The 17,872-nt window shown below is 39.6% G+C and overlaps 1 non-coding gene across 1 annotated transcript; it reads left to right on the top strand.

The window, feature by feature from the left end:
- The first annotated feature begins 1,710 nt into the window (after positions 1–1,710).
- LOC125619488 lies at positions 1,711–1,816 on the top strand. The gene has a single exon (XR_007351042.1). It is a non-coding gene; the product is annotated as a U6 spliceosomal RNA (small nuclear RNA).
- Positions 1,817–17,872: the final 16,056 nt, after the last annotated feature.

The following is a 17,872-nucleotide window of genomic DNA, read 5'->3' as shown; positions in this document are numbered from 1 at the left end:
AAGGCATACCCCCAGTGACCTACCTCCTCCTCCAGCCACACCCTACCTGCCAAAGGTTATTACTCAATTAATCCATAGGAGTGGATTAACCCACTGGTTAGTTCTCACAATCATTTTACCACTGAAATTTTTGCATTGTCTCACACATGAGCTTTGGGGAGACACCTCATATCTAAACCATAGCAATTTTATTTTGAAACAAGATCTCACTAAGTTGCCCAGAATGGCCTCAACTTACATTCCTCCTGCCTCAGCCTCCCAAGAGGCTAGGTTCCAGATGAGCACCACCATGCCTGGCTAAATTTTACATCTTTTTAAAAAAATTTATCTTAATGGAAATTTATCACTCTTCTTCCTTTGGTTTATAATTTTTATATATAGAATAAGAAATTTGCCCATTTATTAACTGGGTTATTTGATTTTTGGTGTAAAGTTTTTTGAGCTCTTTATATATTCTAGATATTAATCCTGTCAGAAGAGTAATTAGCAAAGATTTTCTCCTGTTCTGTGGGTTCTCTCTTCACATTCCTAATTGTTTCCTTTGCTGTAAAGAAGCTTTTTAATTTGATGTTGTCCCATTTATTAACTCTTGGCATTATTTCCCAAGCTTTAGGGGTTAGACCTTATTAATTTTATCTAACCATGTTTGGGCACCATTATTCAACCCCCACCTTTCCCAGTCTCTAGTAATCACTATTATACAGTCCAACCTGATATTTCTTAACACCTACATATGAAAAACACTCTGCAGTATTTGCCTCTTATTTCAGTTCACATAATGTCCTCCAGTTTCATTCATTTTGCTGCAAATCACAGGATATCATCATTTTTATGCATCATCCATCTTTACATCTAAGTTTTATGAATCTTTATTGCTTTAAGTGAGAGTCAAAGAAATCAAATCTCGTTTCAAAGTTGTATTTTCTTGCAAAGGTCTTGGCTCTAGGGAGGATTGGCCTACTAAGATAGACAAGGTTTTAGGCCTTTGGGTCTTCACCCTGGCTGCACATTAAATCATTTGGGGAGCTTATTTATTTATTTTAAAATACCAGTATCAGAGTCCTACCTCCAGAGAGTCTGACTTGGTGGCCTAAATTGATAGATATCCAGACAGGATTTTTTAGAGTTTTATTGAGATAATTTGCATACTGCAAAGTTCACCCATTAGTAAATTTAATTATTTTTAGTAAAGGTTCACCCCTACAATTCAGTGCACAACCTACCCTTCACCAAAAAATCCCCCAGAGGCAGTGTCTGGTCAGCCTTCTTTCCCACCCCAGCCACAAAACCATATCCACTTCTAGTGTCTGCATTTGAAGCACTGGTATTTTTAAAAAGCTTCCCAGTGATTCTAACATTCAAGCACAGCTAAGAACTATCCTTCTAGACTACAGAAAGCTAAATTCCTTAATCCTGCCTTACAAAATTTAAGAATTTTTCTGTGAGAATTTTCCCTATGGGGAAATACAACCCTAATTTCACATCAGAAAGTCTTGGGGAAATAGAATAAGTTTTATGACAAATAGCCTGCAGTCAACTTGACTGAAATACCATTAAAGTGAAAGATGCCTCTACACATATCCACACCCCTGATAAGTATGAAATGCCACATTTCTAAACAGCCCAGGATACAGAGTACTTTTGTTCTATGGTAAAATTAAAAGCCTGAGGTTCTGTCTTCAAAGTCATATTCATTGCCTTAAAGAAGGAGTGCTCGCTTAGACAACACATATATTAAAATTGGAACGACACAGAAAAGATTAACATGGCCCTGTGCAAGGATAACATGCAAATTCATGAAGCAGTTCATATTTAAAAATAAAAAAAATTAACAAAGGAACATTTAACTCCAACTGATAAATCATCAGGATTACAAAACTACTATCCTTAGGTGTTCAAAATTTCCTCAGGGGAAAGATTCTAGAGAAATACAAAGTATCTTTATTATTATGTTACACAAACATGGATTGATAACACACTAGTGCAGAAAAAAAAAATCCTAGAAAAAACAACCACTGACAGGTTTTCATATAGAGTTGATGTCCTTCTGTCATTTTAGGCATGCAGGGCAAGCAAGCACTTGTAAGAGGGTGAGCCTGGGGAGCAGGAATAAACTTGAAAGATTCCACAGAAATGCCAGCCCCAGAGGTCTAGAAACATGTGAGCAAACCTCAGCCAGAGGCTGCTGGTGAGTCCGTGCTAGCACAAGCCACCTTCTGCCTTCATTGGCCAGAAGGGGCAACCGCAGACAGCAGCAGCCACCACCACAGTCAGTGCCTGGGAAAAGTTATGGGGTGCAATTGGAACGTGACCCCACCCAGACCACTCCCTAAAATTGCAAAGCTTTAAAACAGTGCCCCAGCCAAGGAGGTGCTATCTCAGGTTAGGACACAAGATCTCTAGCAAAAAAAGTTACCTGGACTCAACAGAAAAGCTTCCAAGCAAAGTAGCCCTTAACAGTAGTCAAAGAAAATGTGGATTTTAGCCAAGCGAATGGACCAAAGCCATCCAAGTTTGAAATGCCCAACATTTCCAAAGATAGTACACAAATATTAATCTACCTCCTCCTCTGATTACCAATTAATAGTTTTTCTAAACTCTTAGTTCATAGGAAAATTTCAACAATTTTGGAAAAAAAATCACCTGAGAAGATTGAATACATGGTACAGCCTATCGTCTCCCACTGTCAATCATTAAAAATGACAAGTAATCATTTTAAATAATTAAATCAGAAATAGTGAAGGTGACAAAGAAAGGCAGCCCTGGGGGTCAGAAATGACGAGCCATCCCTGAAAAACACCATACAGAAGGAATCAGATTCATGAGCCCAAAACATACACAGGAAAGGACAGTATATACTAGCATGTTTTCCAGGGGTTCCAAATTAGACAAGGAAACTATGTGGGGCCCTTGCTGCCAGAAGGTTCTGGGCCAACAGAGCTGGTTGGGCCATCGCAGTAGGAGTAGCCAAGCAGACGGTCACACACACACACGTACGTGCTCCCACACACGTCAAGCAGTAGGAACGACAAGGTACAGAGGCAACCACACCCAGCATTTGGACCAGAAACACACGACAGTGCTTCTAATAGTTGGCCTCACCCAGGAGGAATGGAAGCATCTTAGCCAGAAGACTCCACTGACTCACTGCCCAGCCCTATATGCTACTCCTGCCCTACCACCCGAGGTATCGCATTCTCAGACACACTTTCTGGGCCTCTCACATCAGAAATAAGTACAGTCACAAACCACCAAACATTTAGAGAAAACTCTTACTATGACAGAGTGACACTCAGTTACTACTAAGACAAGAGCACCCTCAAAATAGAAGTCAGCCGGGTACAGGGGGCTGAGGTAGGAGGATTGAGGCAGTCTCAGAAACTTGGCAAAACCCAATTTCAACATAAACTTTAAAAAGTGGGCTGGGGTTGTAGCTCAGTGGTAAAGTGCCCCTGGGTTAATCCCAGTACCACGAAAGAAAGTCATTACAGACCCATTTAATGGACTAACTAGCAGAAGTGACACAGACGAAGAGATATTTAGAAAGCTGATAGGTGGGGTAGAGAAGTTCTCCCAGAAGGAGAATAAAGATATTAAAAGCATGAAAGAAACAGAAGGCATATCCAGAAGAAAGAATGTGAGAGAAAAGATAAAAAGAAAATTTCCCAGAGCTAAGGAAGAACTCATGCTCTTGGAACAAAAGGACCAACCTGGACATGTTATGGTGAAATTTTATAATACTTAAAAACTAAATGCCTAAAGTGAACAAAAATCAAATTAACATCTGACTTCTTGTTGATAAAACTAAATTCTAAAAGCAATGGAAGCCGGGCGTGGTTGTGCACGCCTAGAATCCCAGCAGCTCCGGAGGATAAGGCAGGAGAATTGTGAGTTCAAAGTCAGCCTCAGCAACTTAGGCCTAAGCAACTTAAAGTATAGCTTGTCTCTAAATAAAATATTAAAAAGGGCTGGGGATGTGGCTCAGTGGTTAAGAGCCTTTAGGTTCAATCCCCCATACCAAAAAAAAAAGCAATGGAGAGGATAAAATATGTGCAAATCTTTTATCTGATAAAGGGTTAACAGCTAGAATATATAAAGAAGTATACTCAAAAAAAAAACCCATTCAAATATGAGCAAAAAATTTGAATAACATTTCTCCAAAAAGCTGGAAATGTGGCCCAGTGGCATCAGGGGAAACACAAAACAGGAACCTGGGAAAATCCCCTCCCTCCTCCATGAAAGCAATGAGAAAACTGACAAAAAAAAATAAATGTCAAAATCAACTTTTTCAGAACTTGGACATTAACCAGAAATTTGCAATAATCCAGGGAGTTTTACTTAAGAAAACAGCTGAACCTCAGCAACAATGTGAGTTCTGTGGCATTTTACTTGCCTTAGTCCCATCTCCCTATCCCTAACCCATGGTAGCCTTAAAAACAAATAGCCCTGGGGCTGTGGCTCAGTGGTAGAGTGCTTGCCTTGCACTTGTGAGGCCCTAGGTTTGATCCTCAGCACCACATAAAAATAAATAAACAACAACAAAAAAAATAGCCCCATAATTTCAACATCCTAGCAGGTTCTGATGAGTACAGAATAAGGCTGGAGCTCCTCCAAATCCAAACTCACAGGTAACTATCCTTAGTTTACCTTTCTAGAAGAAAACCCACTTGAAAGTGTAGTTTTTCATTTGCCCAGTGCAAATAGACTTTTTCCAGGGGGCTCAGCGGTAGAGCACTCACCTAGCATGTGCAAGGTGCTGGGTTCAATCCTCAGCACCACATAAAAATAAATAAATAAATAAAGGTATTGTGTCCAACTACAACTAAAAAAATATTTTTTAAAAAAACAATCAGTGGCGATTCTTTAACTTCATAACCATCTTAAGTAGTGATAACAGTTGGGTTGAACAAAAAAAATTCAAAGGAAAAATGGGTAATGAGATGTCCATAGAGAGCTTTGAAAAGCTCCAACATACTCCTGGAAATCTAGAAAATCTATGTAAGTACAGGGCTGCACACATGCCCAGAGCTGTGTGCACACCCACAAAAGCCCTCAGAAAGCTCTGACCTTGCTGATCCCTAAGTAAAGAGAAGCCATGTGCCTTCAAGAACACAAACTTTACAGAATTAGTTCAGAAAAGTCATTAATCAAATAGCAACAACAGACCCAGGAAAGGGAATAGAATCTGATTCCCAGTGGCCAACATTATATTATTTTACATGTATAGTTTTCAACAAAAAAAAAGTTATGAGACATGCAAGGAAATAAGAAAATGTACCATGAATGGGAAGAAAGTCAGTAGAAACACTCTTTAAGGAAGTCGAGAACCTGGCCTCATTAGATAAAAACTTTAAAATCACTATTTTAAATATATTCAAAAAACTAAAGGAAAATATGTCTAAAGAACTAAAAGAATTTGAAGCTGTGTGAAGTGGTGCACACCTGTAATCCCAGTAGGTCAAAAGGCTGAGGCATGAGGATCGCAAGTTCCAAGCCAGCCTCAGCAATTTATTGAAGCCCAGAGCATCTTATTGAGACCCTGTCTCAAAGTATAAATATAGGGGAAAAAAAAAAGAAGATCCAGGGATGTGGCTTAGTGCTTAAGCACCCCTGGGCTCAATCCCCATACCAAAAATAATAAATAAATATAATGTAATATAATAAAATATCAGCTAGGGATGTGGCCCAGTGATTAAGAGACTCTGGGTTCAATCCCTGGTACCTACACCTCACTCCCAAAAAAAGAAACTATGAGAATGATGTCTCAGCAAAAAGAAAATATCAATAAGAGAGAAATATATTTTTTTTAAAAAAGGAGAACCAAATAGGCTTGGTATGTTGCTCAGTGGTTAAGTGCCCCTGAGTTCAATCCCCAATATCAAAAGAAAGAGAGAGAGAGAGAGAGAGAGAGAGAGAGAGAGAGAACTGAATTTCTGGAGTTAAAAAATACAATAACTGAAATGAAAAATTCACTAGAGGGGCTCAAAATCAGTTTGGGGCAGGCAGAAGAAAGAATCAATGAACTTGAAGATAGATCAAATGAGATTATACAATTTGAGGGGGAAAAAAACACTGGGGAAAAGTTTCATGACATTAGGTTTGGCAATGATTTCTTGAACATAGCACATAAAAACACAAACAAAAGAAAAATAAACAAGTTGGACTTCCTCTAATTAAGTCTTTTGTGCATCAAAAGACACTCTCAACAAACTGAAAAGGCAACCTAGGGAATGGAGAAAATATGTGCAAATCTTTTGTCTGATAAGGGGTTAACAGCTAGAATATATAAAGAAGTATACTCAACAACAAAAACAACTCCATTCAAATATGAGCAAAAGATTTGAATAGACATTTCTCCAAAGAATATACACAGATGGTCAATAAGCACATGAAAAGATTCTCAACATAACCAAAAATCAGAGAAATGCACATTAAAACCACAAGAAGATACCACTTTATACCCATTAAGATGGCTACTATTTTTTTTAATAACACACAGAAAATAACAAGTATTGAAGAGATGTAGAAAAATTGGAACCTTCATACACTGGTGGTGGGAATGTGAAATGGTGCAGCTGCTATGGATAACAGTGTGTCGGGTCCTCAATAAATTAAACACTGAATTAGTATCTGATCCAGCAATTCTACTTCTGGGATATGCCCAGGAGAGCTGAAAGTAGAGATTCGGATATTTGAACATGAATGTTCAGAGATACATGATTCACAATAGATAAAAGTTGAAAATAACCCAAATGTCCATAAGTAATATACAGTTATTCCACTGCATATACTTTAAAAACAGGATGAAATTCTGACAAATACCATGACATAGATAAGCCTTGAAGACGTTATACTAAGGGAAATAAACCAGACACAAAAGAACAAATGTTGCATAATGTTAACTTATATAAGCAGTCAAATTCACAAAGACGGTTACCATGGGCTTCAGGGAGTGGGGAGTGAACTGTATCCAGCCCCTAACACAGTAAGATGCTACTTCCTGGGGTCTGTTTACATATTTTTTCTCCTTTCTCTGACTTTAAAATTTACAAAACATTTTAGACTTACATGCAACCCATCCCTATGCAGGTACACCCCCTAGGATCTGACAGTGTTAACATTTACTAGGAGATTAACTGGACCAGGCATGGGCCAAGTGCTAAGCATTCAGCACCCTTCAAGCCTTGCTGGGGGAAGGAGGACCCTCTGTTGCAGGAAAAGTGTTGCTTCTGTACCCAGCACCTGCAAGAATGTGCAGGAGACACATAATGAGTGGCTGTGCAGGCAGCAGAGATGAGGGATCCCTTTCCACTGGGATGATCAGAGACACCTCATGGTGACAACAGAGCTGTGTTTGGAAGGACAAGAATTACAATAGGCAGAGCCATAAAGGAAGAACAAAGCAGAGAGAGGAATCTGAGCAAAACCCAGAGAAGGAAACATCTTCTGGTCTTCGATTGGAGTACCTGGGTCGTCTGACCTCGTGGCATCTTCTAGCCAAGACTCCAGGAGCCACTCCGTTAGCCTGGAAGTTGAAGGGTGAGAGTTGGGAAGGCCTCCAAGGACCATTCAGGGATTGGAGAGGGCAAAGAATGGAGGATGGTTTCTTTGTTCTTTTTGCCTGGGGATGCCTTTCAGCCTATCCCAGTCACTATCTCCACAACCCTGCCTTTTAGGACAGTCTTGGGGACTAGGTGGCAAGAAACAGACAGACACTTAGGGGAATTACATCTGATATGAGCATTTACAAGCTAAATGTAAAGCGATCACCCCTCCTCTGATCATAGCCCAGAAATCTATGAGGTTGTTTACAAACAGGAAAAGGACACCAGGGGAGCCACCTGTCACCCCGTGAGATCAGCATAGGTCCCCTGAATGTGTCCACAAGCTACAGAGGCAGTCATCACACCTGCAATTTTCTGAAACACTTGCTAACCGCTCAACAATGAGCCACCTTTCTGGTTAACCATAGGGAGGGCAATGGGGGGAGTCATAGGACCAGATTCTGGTTCTAATTCAGCCTTGGGGGAATTTTTTTTCCCTCTGGGAAATCCCTAATGGCATAACTGCTTCTGCAATGCCCAACCCACCTGGGGAGCCACAGAGCCTTCATCCATGCCAGGCTGTCTGCAAATAAGAGAAGGAGTAATGGTTGGCACAATCCCTTAAAATTCTCCTACAATAAGGGATGCGTTACATAAATTTGATCACATTCAAACTACAGATCACTATGTGGTCATTAACAAGAATGAAAGTGCTGCCGGGCACAAGTGGCTCACACCTGTAATCCCAGCAGCTCAGGAGGCTGAGACAGGAAGATCGAGGGTTCAAAGCCAGCCTCAGCAAAAGCAAGGTGCTAAGCAACTCAGTGAGACCCTGTCTCTAAATGAAGTACAAAATAGGGCTGGGGATGGAGTTCAGTGGCTGAGTGCTCCTGAGTTCAATCCCTGGGACTCTCCCCCCACCCCAAAAAAAAAGAATGAAGGTACTCAATTTGTACTGGCAGGAAAGATCTCTACAATATGGTACTCAGTCAAAAACAAGGTAGTTGGAGAGCAGGCATAGAGAATGATCCCATATGCTTATATAAAGTATACTTGTATGCTTACAAATACATGGGAAGTTTTCAAAATGATATGAAAGAAGCTATTCTATTTCTGCAGGTAAGAGGGAGTTTCATTTTTATTTTATGCCCTGTTTACTAATTTTATAATTTCAAAAAAAGTTAAAAACTTTTCTAAAATTATATGATGAATGAGGTCAAGGAAAACTATTATAAATACAATGACTCTATGTTCACCAAAGCTAAAAAGAAAAATCATTTTCACACTGTGATTTCTATAGACTAACACACTTTTCTTCTTCTTCTTCGCCTTCCTCTCCCCCTTCTCCTCCTTTTCCTCCTCCTCTTCCTCCTCCTCCTCCTCCTCCAGCTCCTCCTCCTTCTCCTTTTTGCAGTACAGGGCATAGAAACCAGGGACCCTTAACCCATGAGCTACATCCCTACTCCTTTTATTTTTTTATTTTGAGACAGGGTCTTGCTAAGTTACCTAGACTGGCCTCTAACTTGCAATCTTCTTGCTTCAGCCTCCTGAGGAACCGGGATTACAGTTGTGCACCACCATGCACAGCCTAATACACATTTTATGTTAATACTGCATTTTTGCCAGGCTTATTATGGTGCTGCTTCTGTTCAGTGGTGCTTAAGCTGAATATATGTACAAGGTAGATTCACGGAGAGAAAGAAATATTTACAAAGGCTAACAAATATACAGCTAATAGGTAGCTAATCACTCACATATCATCAAAAATCTTTGTAGTAGACATCTGTTGGTTTGATTGTCTGGCATCCCATCCCTCTTTGTCTGAAAGCATCAAGACTACTCTCATCTGACTGCATGGTTCCCTAAGGGGTTATCTACCATGGTGCCCCAAACCCCTGCCAGAGAGAGGGCCCACACCCTGGCTGGGCCATCAGAGCACCCTGTATTCCTAGCCCAAATTATTAGTTCAGGAATAGGCAAATTCCCTAAGATAGACCAATCTGAGTCATCCTAAGATTTGACATGTGGTCCTGAAAGTTAAATGTTGTTTCTCTTACTCTCAGATCTTGAATTGTGTAGACCATGAAGGCTTGAATAAAGACAGGTAGCAGTTATAAAAATAAGAGTTGAAAAATGGAAGGTGAAAGACAAAGCTAAAGACATCACCTGAATTTCTGTACTCTGTCATGTTTGAAGCCAGAAGCACCTTCTTGGATTTTTGCATCTATATAAGTCAGTAAATTCCCCTGGGGGGGGGGGGCTTATTCTAGTGTCTTAGTCGACTTCATGTCACTATAACAAAACACCTGAGGCTGGGTAAATTATTTTTTTAAAAAAAGATGTTTACTTAGATCACAGTTTTAAAAGCTGAAAGTCCAAGATCAGGTAGTCCCATCTGGTCCTTCTGGTGAGGACCTTCTGGCTGGGTCATATCATGGCAGATGGTATTTCATGACAGGAGCTCATGAGAAAGAGATAGCATGACAAGAAAATAAGCAAGAAACCAGGGAAGAGTTAAGCTCACTCTTTTATAACAACTGTCTCTCATGAGAATCAACTCACTCCTCACGACCATCATCAATCCCTTCCAGAGAATCATGACCTAATCCTCTCCCACTCAACCTTACCTTTTAAAGGTCCCACCACCTTTCAATGTTGTTATATTGGGGGCAAACTTTAATCTTAGTTTTGACAAAGACAAACCAAGTCCAAACCAGAGCAGTAGGATTTTGATGAATATCTTTTCCTTGCCACCTAAAGTGTCTTAGCTAATTAATATCACCACTGTGTTATTGAAGGTTTAACTCCTCATTCCATGATTGTGAATATTAGCCACAGTAAAAACCCAAAACTAAAATTTATATTCTCAGAATCTGAATATCATTGCTAAGTAGAATATCCTACTCATTCTTCAGGAAAATGAATTTACTATATGGACTTTTCCTTGAGGTCATACAATTCATCCGAATCCAAGTCCAAAGTAAAAGTAATCTCCTAGGCTTTTTCTTTCTTTTAAAAAATTTTGCTGGGCTGGGGTTGTAGCTCAGCTGTACAGCGTTTGTCTTGCACGTGTGAGGAACTGAGTTCAATCCTCAGCACCACATAAAGATAAATAAATTAAATAAAGGTTGTATGTGCATCTACAACTAAAAATACATTTTTTTAAAAAATTTGCTCATAAAAATAAATAAATATTTTTTTTTAAAAAAGGGGGGGGCTCAGTGGTAGAGTGCCTGCCTCTACCACAAGTGTGAGGCACTGGGTTCGATCCTCAGCACCACATAAAAATAAATAAATAAATATATTTTTAAAAACTTTTTTGCTATATTCTATGTCAAAGCAAAATAGAGAAATATCTGCACAATCATCTAAGGGAAGAAAAAGGGAGATGGATTCTGACCTGATGATGTCTTAATCAAGGCACAGAGGGTACCAACACAAAACAGCCTTGAAATTCTTCAAATTCCCAACCAGCTGAACTTTATCAGACTAACACTGCTCATAACTTGTCCAACAATATTCTCAGTAACTGAGCATCTGTAGAAAGTATCTAGAACTGAAATGTTTTTAACTGTGCTTATCTTCAAGATAAGAATCCAAAGTTCAAATAATGTTTGTGTAAAACATGATTTTGTACTGTAAATGGAAGCCTTTATAAAGAGAGTTCACAATCTTACAATTCAATATCAGAAAAAAACACAAATGAATCAATTAAGCATTAGGCAAAAAATCTGAACAGACATTTCTCCAAAGGAAACATAAAAATAGGCAACAGACATATGAAAAGGTGCCCAACATCACTAATCATCAGGGAAATGCTAACTAAAACCACTATGAGATAGCACTTTACACTGTTAGAATAGCTATCATCAAAAAGACAAGAAACAGGGGCTGGGCTGGTAGCTCAGAGGTAGAGCGCTCACATAGCATGTGTGAGGCACTGGGTTCGATCCTCAGCACCACATAAAAATAAAGACATTGTATCCACCTAAAATTTAAAAATTTTTTTAAAAAGACAAGAAATAACAAATGTCTGTGAGGGTAGAGAAAAGGGAACCCTAGTACACTGATGGCATGGAGGAATGTACATTGTAGAATCATACTGAAAAACAGGATGGAGGTTTCTAAAAAGATTAACAATTGAACTACCATATGACCTAGAAATCCCTTTTCTGGATATATACCCAAAGGAGATGAAATTACCAACTCAGAAAAATACCTGCACTCCCATGTTCATTGCAACATTATTCACAATATTCAAGATATGGAAACAACATATCTACCAACAGATAAAGAAAATATGGTGTATATCATATAGTACAACGGCATATTATACAGCCTTATAAAAGGAGATCCTGCCATCTTCCACAACAGGGTGGACCTGGAAAACATATCCTATAACGTCATGTTGTAAACTTCAAATATACACATTAAAATTTATGTTCTTAAAACTAAAAAGAAAATTTTAGAGAGTTAAAAATAAAAATGATCCAGGCAAGAATAATGACACACAGAGATGGTCCTAGACACTTGGAAAGCTGAGGTAGGAGGATCTCTTGAGCTCAGGAGCTCTAAAGCTCCAGGCCAGCTTAGGCAACATAGTGAGATCCCAGCTCTTTAAAAAAAAAAAAAAAAAAAAAAAAAAAAGAGGAGGCGTTCAAAGAAGCTCTGTTTTCTCAGTAATTACTTATGCATATTATTTATTCATACAATTTTTAAAATCAGCAATTAAAAATCATGTTTAGATGAATTTTAATATTCTGAGAAAATTTTCATAGTATATTGCTATATTTTTAAGTAGGTTATAAAATAGAAACTATACATATATACAGTCATACATATATTAACAACAAGGATATATTCTGAAAAATTTATCATTGTGAATTTCATTGTTGTATAAACATCATAGAACAGACCTACACAAACCTAGATGATATAACTTACTACACACCTAAGCTATGCCATAATCTTGTGGGCCTACATATTAAGGTATGTTGTTCACCAAATCATTGGTACGCATCATGTGACACACACACATGCAAACACACTCATACACAAAATATGTATGCATATATGCATAAAGAACATGAAGCATCTGTTCATAAAATTTAAATAGCTTTTACTCTTGTGAAAAAGAATAAACCTCACTCAAAATTAAATGCAGATTAAAACTGTGACAATTCTACTTTTTTAACATATACATTGGCAAATATTCTAAAAGCTCTATAAACCTAGTGTTAATAAGATGGGGAATGAGAGTTTTATTGATGAAAATATGAAGTGATACCACCTTTGGAAGATAGTTAAGATCTAGACCATTTAAAAATGCAAATATTTCCCACGCACGATGGTGCACAACTGTAATTCCAGTGGCTTGGATCCTGAGTCAGCCTTGGCTACTCAGCCAGGCCCTAAGCAATTTAGTGAGATCCTGTCTCAAAACTAAAAATTATGATACTGGGTTCAACTCCCAGTACCATATTCTTCAAGAAGACAATTATACTTCTAGGAATTTATCCTACAGATACAGTTGCACACATAGTCAAAGCACATGCACATAGATGCTCACCAAGAATTGTTTCTAACAGCAAAAGTCTGAAAACAACTTCAGTATCCTTCAATCAGAGATTGATTGACTAATTATGGTTTCCGGGTAGAAAATAAAACCAGGCAGCCCTTCCTAAAGAATACTGTGGATCCACACGTGTTGATGTGAGGCCAACTCCAAGATATATGATGGGATAGGGGGTGAGGGGTGGGGGTGGGGGCAATTTTGGGATGAGGAAGCATTTAAAAGAGCTGACTATACACTTGTGTTCTGGAAGAAATCAAAGGAAGGAACACATGAGCAGTGGCGGCCTGGGAAGAGACTTCCGTACTATCTGAATTTTCTATGTGCACTTATTTCTCCACTTTAAAAACTTAGCTTATCTTTTAAACGAGTTTAACTGAACGTTTAAGTAAGTTGGGGCATGAGGAATCCATGGTACTTTGAGCCCTGGTTTTAGAAGGAAGGAGGTTCCACATCCCACCCAAGCAATGAGCACCGTTGGAAGATCAAACTCTGGTGGAAGAAGCACTGCATAAAAACTATACTTTTTAATAAAATAAATTACAATGTCAAGTAGGAAAAAAGAAAGAAAGAAAGAGAGAAAGAAAGAAAGAAGGAAGGAAGGAAAGAAAGAAAGAAAGAAGGAAAGAGAGAGGAAGGAAGGAAGGAAGGAAGGAGGAAGGAAAGAGAGAAAGGAAGGAAGAAGGGAAGGAAGGAAGGAAGGAAGAGAGAGAGAGAGAGAGAAAGAGAGAAAGAAAGAAAGAAAGAAAGAAAGAAAGAAAGAAAGAAAGAAAGAAAGAAAGAAAGAAAGAAAGAAAGAAAGAAAGAAAGAAAGAAAGAAAGAAAGAAAGAAAGAAAGAAAGAAAGAAAGAAAGAAAGAAAGAAAGAAAGAAAGAAAGAAAGAAGCAATGCAGCAAAAGCATTGAGCGGCACACTTCACCAGCACTGAGTGATCAGAAGGAGCGCAATTCGCTAGAGGAGCAGCCTTGACCGCGACTGGACCCCTCTTGGCCCTCCCTCTCTGGGGGCAGTCCTTTGTGCCATCCCAAGTGATGACCACCAGCTGAGGCACCTAAAGCCGAGCAGACTGTGGAGGCTGCCAGGGCCGGAACTCTCGCCCTTGCCCCAGGGTGGTGCAGGTCAGCCCGGCAAGAGGGCGAGGTCCAGCCCCTGGGATATGCTGTCGTGTGTGCAAACTTTGCTGTGGTTTGGAAGAGCTCTGGTTCGGGCGCCGCCCGGGAGGCTATGAGCTGGGTGGCAACTGCTCGCTGGCCAGAGCCGCCACCTCCGCCCCCGGCTGCCGCGCGCCCTGCCCGCCCCAGCGCGCATTCATAAGGACACAGTGCGACCCAGCGGGCCGCGGGGAAACTGCGCCGGACCCCCACCCTGCCCACCGCGGCCAGCCACTGCCCCAGCCCGAGAGCCACCGCCTCCCTCCTGGGACAGTGTTCTGGAAAATGTGGACGCGGGAGCCGTCTCCTTCCTCCTTTGTGAATGGAAAGAGCCGATCTGTTTGCCAAGACAGAGTTGCTAAACCTGATTCGGCCTTCTCACTCCATTTCTCTCACCCTGTTGGTGAAAATGGATGTGGTGGAAAGTTCTGGTTGAGGAGCTTGGGACTTTCTAGTTCAGAATTTAAGAAATCCGGGAATGTATAAATATAAAGTCCAAGGAAGGAACTGTCCGTTTCTGTCTCCATGATGACTCATGACGGAGTAAAATCCATAGACAGAATTGTAAGCAGGCTCAAGCAGAATGCCATCCCCTTCTTGAAACTGACCTCTGCCTAAGTGGAAGGGTCCCCTGGTTTGCTGTCAGGGCCTTTGGACTGTCTCAGCATTGCAAATTGGATCAACACATTACCCCCCTAACCAGACCCTGAGGCAGAGACCATTTTCCTTGTCTGCGTTTTAGGAATAGGTGAAAAGTCAGCCACCACCTTACAGAGGTTAGGAAAAGGAAAAAAGAAGGCAGAAGAATGTCGCAACAGCAATACTTATTCACCAACTTTGGATCATTCAAGTAGCTTATTGAACACCAAATCGCCGGATATAATGCTGAGCCTTGATCCTGTAAGGCCAATATTTTTTCAAGAGTGTCCCTTGCACATTTGCCCAGTCATATTAATACAAGGTAACTTAAATAATAATGATAATCCTGAATGATCCCACATTTTGCAAGGGAAAAAAAACCTCAAAAAATAAAATTGGAGTTTTAGGAGTTTTGAGCCAACTTGGAAAAAAAAAAAAAAATATATATATATATATGTAAGTATCTGTGTATAGCACTGAATTCATTAATTAGGTACACATAAAAGTTCAAATATGTGCAATAAAGCATTAATTTTGAAATAATCACTTTTTTCTTGGTTTTTACAAAGCAATTTTATTTAAACTCTTTCCATTTTTCAATATCTTAATCCTAAGAAGCATTTCTTAAGGTATTTATCACCATCTTTTTTTTTACATAGTTTAAAATTTTTTCCTAATCTATGTATGAATCTGTAACTAGGCATTTAATCCTAAACCATAATTATTTAAATTTAGGGTTTTAACAAATTGTCCTAGAGGCTTATATTTGTGACATACCCACTAACTGTATTCCTTTTTAATCTTTGCTGATTTACACCAGCACCCAGTACTTCCATAGGGAGCTTCTCTGGGTCTAACCTCAGAGAACAAGGGTCTGGTTTCTGGCTAGCTTAAGTGAGAGATTTGTGACAGGATATCATAGAACTTCCAGAATTGGGCTGAGGATGCAGCTCAGTGGTAGAGTGCTTGCATTTGCCTATCATGCAGGAGGAACAGGGTTCCCCAACACCAAAAAAAATAAAAAATAAAAATAAACAAAAAAATTACTTCATATTTGGAGTATATAATTATTCCATGAAAAACCTTTTTTTCCCCCAATATTGGGGATTGAAAGCAGGGACACTCTACCTCTGAGCTATATCCCCAGCCCTTATTTTGAGATAGAGTCTTGCTAAATTGCTGAGGCTAGGCTCAAACTTCTGAACCTCCTGCCTCACCCTCCCAAGTCTCTGGGATTATAATAGGTATGTGCCACCAAGCCCAGCTGAAAGGCCTTCTATAAACCATTTTTATGGATAAGTTTATCAGTTTCCTAGGGATGCCATAACCAATTGCTGTGAACTGGAGAGCTTAACACAACAGAAAAGTATTCCCTCACACTTCTAGAAGCCAGAAGTCTGAAATCAAGGTGTCAACATTGCTAATTTCCCTCTAGACACTCTAAGGGAGAATCCTTCCTGGCTTTCTGGCTTCTTATTGTCATCAACATTCCTTGGTTTCCTTGACTTCCTTGACTTGTGAACATGTCACTGCAATATTGACCACCATCTTCATGTTGCTTTTCTTCAGGGTCTGTCTTCTTTGCTTCTTTCTTATGTCCCTCAATCTTTCTGTTATATAGATACTTGTCTTTGGATTTAGTCCCCACTCAGATAATCCAGGATGATCTCATCTCCAGATCCTTAACTTAATTACAACTGCACAGTTCCCCCCGCCCCTGACAAATAAGGTAACATCCACAGATTCCAGGGATTTTGATGCCACCGCTCAACCCACTATGGAAAGTTCAGGAAATGCTGTGCTAAACAAATTCAATAGGTTTCTTGGCTGCAAGATTTTGCAAAGCCCTGAACTTGCTACATTGCATTAAGAATCTCCAAGAGTAAGAGAAATATCCAATTCAGTGATTCCCAAATTTTGTATTGGGAATTGTATTTGCAGAAGTGATGTTCCACAGAACAAAGAACACTCTCTGGCATGACCTTTGGCAACACTGATTTTGGACTCTAGCCTCCAGAACTTTGAGACAACAAATTTCTGTTATTTTTAAGTCAGCGACCCAGTTGGTGGTATTTTGTTACAGCAGCTCTAGGAAACTAAAACAGGATGCTTCAAAGATACTCCACTTAAAAAAAAAAAAAAAAAGTGGGGCTTCTTTAAGCATTCTCATTATTGACCCTGGTTATTCACTACTGGTTTGTCTAATTTTGAAATCAGGAAAGTGATCACCTATATGTCTTAGAAAAAATATAATTAAAAATTGTTGTGGGGGGGAGGGTGCTGGGGTTGTGGCTCTGTGGTAGAGCACTTGTCTCATATGCGTGAGGCACTGGGTTTGATCCTCAGCATCACATAAATAAACAAAATAAAGGTATTGTGCCCATCTACAACTGAAAAAAAATTGTTGCCGTGCATGGTGGCATCCACCTGTTATCCCAGTAGCCCTGGAGGCTGAGGCAGGAGGATCACAGGTTCAAAGCTAGCCTCAGCAACTTAGCAAGGCTGTAAGCAACCTAACAAGACCCTGTCTAAAAATAAAAATAAAAAAGGGTAGGGATGTGGCTCAGTGGTTGAGAGCCCTTGGGTCTAATCCCTGGTACCAAAAAAAAAAAGAAAAGAAAATTTGTTCTAAGTTGATTTTATTTTGGGGCTGGGGATGTGGCTCAAGCGGTAGCGCGCTCGCCTGGCATGCGTGCAGCCCGGGTTCGATCCTCAGCACCACATACAAACAAAGATGTTGTGTCCGCCGAAAACTAAAAAAAAATAAATATTAAAAAATTCTCAAAAAAAAAAAGTTGATTTTATTTTAATGTGAAAGTACTGTCATAGCTATGCACTAGCACCAGGTCATGGCTTATAAGTGTCATTCTCTTAAGGATCCTTGGACAAAATCCTAACTCCATGTCTGGAAAAAAGAAAATAAAAGTGAGCCTCAGATGTTTTGTTGGGCCAAAAAGCAAAGAAAT

This window comes from Marmota marmota, unplaced genomic scaffold (assembly GCF_001458135.2).
Source record: "Marmota marmota marmota unplaced genomic scaffold, marMar, whole genome shotgun sequence".
NCBI lineage: Eukaryota > Metazoa > Chordata > Mammalia > Rodentia > Sciuridae > Marmota > Marmota marmota.
Note: the sequence above shows the minus strand (reverse complement) of the source record. Positions and strands in the feature narration are given on the sequence as shown.